The following is a 4,022-nucleotide window of genomic DNA, read 5'->3' on the forward strand; positions in this document are numbered from 1 at the left end:
AAATGGTTTGTATTGACATCTTTCCGTGTTTTAAACAACATTCATTCTCATGTTCATGGAATAATAGGAAGAGATGATAGTTTTTTACGAGCGGTTGAGCTGAGGATCTACAGCAATCTGTCATGAGTCACGACACATTAAAGAGCAACAAAACGGTATTTATTGTTTGAATTTCTTTAATAACTACACGGTTTGAAAGCTGAGACTTTGTTTAATATCATAAGTAACCTGCTCTGTCTTGTCTGTCGATGTGTGGTCAGTATCCTCTTTGTTCCGCGATGTATTTTTCACTGTGTGTGGAGTGACAGCGCCACGGCTTGTCGGACAAAGCAACAGTAACTAAGGGGGGCGGGGCTCAGCGAAAGGCTAATTGCAGTGCTCTGGTCAACCGCTATAGAGTTATTGTCGCTATAGAGTAAGAACCGGTGAATTATAGGTTTCATAGAGAGAATGATTGAGCGCCGGGCGCGGTAAGAATACTGTCATGTTTGCGGACTAAATACCTCAATATGAGAGGCAACGCGAAACGAAAAGAAATGTGAAATAAAACGTCATATTTTAATTAAAAGTGGCGGGAATAACGGATGATGGGCACAGAATGCTAACAAAACTCTGAGACATTTACAATCACACACCCACCACAATCTCAAAATACATCAGTTATATACCTCAGTTTTAATAGATTATTGTGTGTGGTGCTGTGGGTTTCAGGGATGTTTAGAAAAGGGTTAACATGTTCACTTTTCTTAAATATTTAGCCGCTAAATATTTTGAAACCTCCTGATATAGAAAATCTGGGAAATTCATAAGCAATAAACATTTAATTTTTATGGTTTAACACTGCCTGTTGCTAATGTTTGACTGTACAAAAACACATTATGGTTGTGCCAAACCATCATTGTAACTGCTCATATTATATTATTAAAAAGAATTGAACTTAGAGAGAAATTATTTTTAAATAAAATTTCTTGGTAAAGATGGTACAGTTAACACAGCAATGTGAAAAAATCTCAAGTAACCTAAAATGAACTGAACTGCTTGTTTTCAAAAAATATGATTTATCACTAAATTACATCAAGGGTCAAAGAAAATAGAAAAAAATAGAGGGAACATTGGTGTGGACACACATGAACACTGAGTTATTTTTAACACTGGGGATTTTGCTGTGCTTCATTTGTTTATTACTTTACATTATTTTCTTCCTCGTTTGCATGTTTGTCCACATATTGTCCTCTGTGTCTACCATGGAAATGTTCATTTGAATGTGCTAGACAATGGAGAGTCTGTGTGTATGTTGTATTTCCTTATCATGGAAAAATCCCTGGTGTTAAATAACACTGCTCTGTGTCTCCTGGGATCCACTCTACAGAGTGTTAAATACTAACACTGAAACAGTGTTACAGTTAATTAAATCATTAAGTGATAATTGAACATTAGTGATGAACACAGACATCACGAATCAGTGTATGAATCTTAACAATGGTGACAATCAACAAAACGTTTAGTGCTGCAATGCATGCTGGGTGCCACCATAGTACAAAAGTCCCAGCATGCATTGCAGCATGAATAAATTTTTTGTAGCCTGTTTTGTGATGTTCAATCATTATCATTGTTCTTGATGTCTGTTTGTATCTTAATAATGCTGTAGTTTTAAACTTTGTTTAAAGTTCGTTTTGGAAGTTCAAAACAGCTTGCCAACAGTTTCAGCTGGTAAACACCTTCGCACTACCATTGGTCCGTGCCCGTTATGTAAGTGTACCAAGTATATGCTGAGGCTCCGCCTTCTTTCACTCAGAAAATCATTTGCAGTTCATTTTTCCTCTCGAGTCCAGGAGTGAAGACATGAACACTATTTTATAAAGTGTTATAATATAAACACAATGTGACTTTACTGGAGTGCTGAATTACAGAGCTTGTGCAAACACATATATCCATGTTGCCATAATCATATGCTTTTCTTATGTTTTATTAAAAAATCCTTGCTAGTTTCACAATTTTATTGTTTTTGTTACTGAGAGCAAAGCGCACAACATTTTTACATATTCATCTAACCGTCGCTCTCAGCAGTGTGGGCGCCGTCAGATGTTCGATTACAGTATATCGCTGCTCACACATTTCGAACTTCATTATCCTAAACGAAAAAGAGCTTCGCTTGAAGTATATCGGGGCCTTAAGGCTGACCAGACACCTGAAGATTTTAAGCCGTCCCCAACGATCTGGGGTTTTGACCCAATTCAACAAAAAAAATCCTCAATTGTGTGTGTCAATATGTTTATTTAACTCTTCCCGATCAATGGAGGCCTATATAGACGAGAGATTGTGTGAAGAGGTTAGAAATTACCCTCATTTGTACAACTCTAGCATGAAAGAATACAAAGATGTTTACATGGGTTGTAACTCGTGGTGTGAGATTGCTCAAAAGTGCTTATGTGTCGATTGTCTGTGTATGCGTACGAGTCGAAAGAAGTATACTTTGCAAGGCTGTGCGATCGACTGTGTGCATAGTATATCCAGGGCTTAAATGGATAAGTACATTATCAAATTGATAAATCTTACACCATTTTAACATGATTAAAAATACTGAGTGACTGAAACATTTTTTTATTTATTTTTTTTTACACTGGTTTGTTCACCTTGATCAGCGTCAACAGTTTGAACATTGTTGTCCTTTATTTTTAAGATCTGAGGTGAATTAGCTTATCCATGTTGCTGTCTATAAAGGTTACAAAAAATGATACTCAAACTCTAAATAATTTTAATATTAAATAAAGCACATAATCTGCACCTGAGATGATTACTGTCATATTCTGTATGTTGTTTCAGCTGCAACGCCGCAGAAATAGAAACTGTTTGTAAAATAGAATCATTGCGAATCACCATTTAAAAAACATGGAAAAGATACATTTTCTCATGTCGGATCATGTTTGGTTAGGAAACGTTGTAGGCTTATAGTACTGTTTTATAGTTTTCATTGATTCATATTGTTCAGTCTGTGCATTATGATTGCATTCTTTTAGTATGGTGGATTTTTATCTACATTTATTTTGGATATAATATGATTACTCAGGAATCTCATTGTATGTCTAGAGGGAATCATGCAATATATCCTAGGATTTTGTGAAACGCTGACACTGGTAGATCGTCCATTTGAATTATGGATGAAATTAAACAAAATAAGAATTTTCTCAATGACTCATTCTAAAAAAAAAAAAAAAAAAAGTGAAGCGTAAGTGTGTGTGGACAGTCCCATACATGAAGATGAGAGAGATGAAACACGAGTTATTCAGTCCAGCAATATCATTAAAGCAGCTGTTTATTTGTGAATGTTAAAATATAAATTTGTCTTCAGGTGATCCTGCATCAGAACTGGAGATCTGGACCAGATGATGGAGATGAGTGTGCTGTGATGAAGAATGAACAATGGCATGATTTGTCATGTAGAGAAACTCGTCATTTCATCTGCAACAACAGTGAGTTCAGCTATTTAAAATTACAACTATTAATTTATAGATGCACCATATACCAAATATAACGACTCCAGAACATTTACTTCTGATTAGAAAAAAACATGCATTATCTGTGAATGGTAAAATATAAATTGTTATATTTTTTTGATTGAGGTTCATATTAATATAGACTAATACTGACTGACACAGACGTCAACATACAAATAAAGGGACAGAGGTGGACAAACACACAAATATAGAGGAAGTGAATATGATATGGGGTTTTGAGAAATAAACAAATGATGTGAAATGAGGTGATGAAAGAGGGATGAGAGCAGATATAATGATCACACTGTTTAAAGCTGCAGACAGAAACATCAGACTCAGGACAGAAACACACGACCTCTAAAGTAAGAACAACTCACATGTTCATTCTTCAAACACAACTAGACTTTGAGATGTTAATATTGTCTGAATGATTGTGAATTTACTGTTTTTTTTAAATGACATGATCATGTTTTACTCCAAGATGAATATGGGATTATCTGAGTTTTTCAATGTGTTTCTTCCTCAGAA

This window comes from Chanodichthys erythropterus, chromosome 11 (genome assembly GCF_024489055.1).
Source record: "Chanodichthys erythropterus isolate Z2021 chromosome 11, ASM2448905v1, whole genome shotgun sequence".
NCBI classification, from domain to species: Eukaryota; Metazoa; Chordata; class Actinopteri; order Cypriniformes; family Xenocyprididae; genus Chanodichthys; species Chanodichthys erythropterus.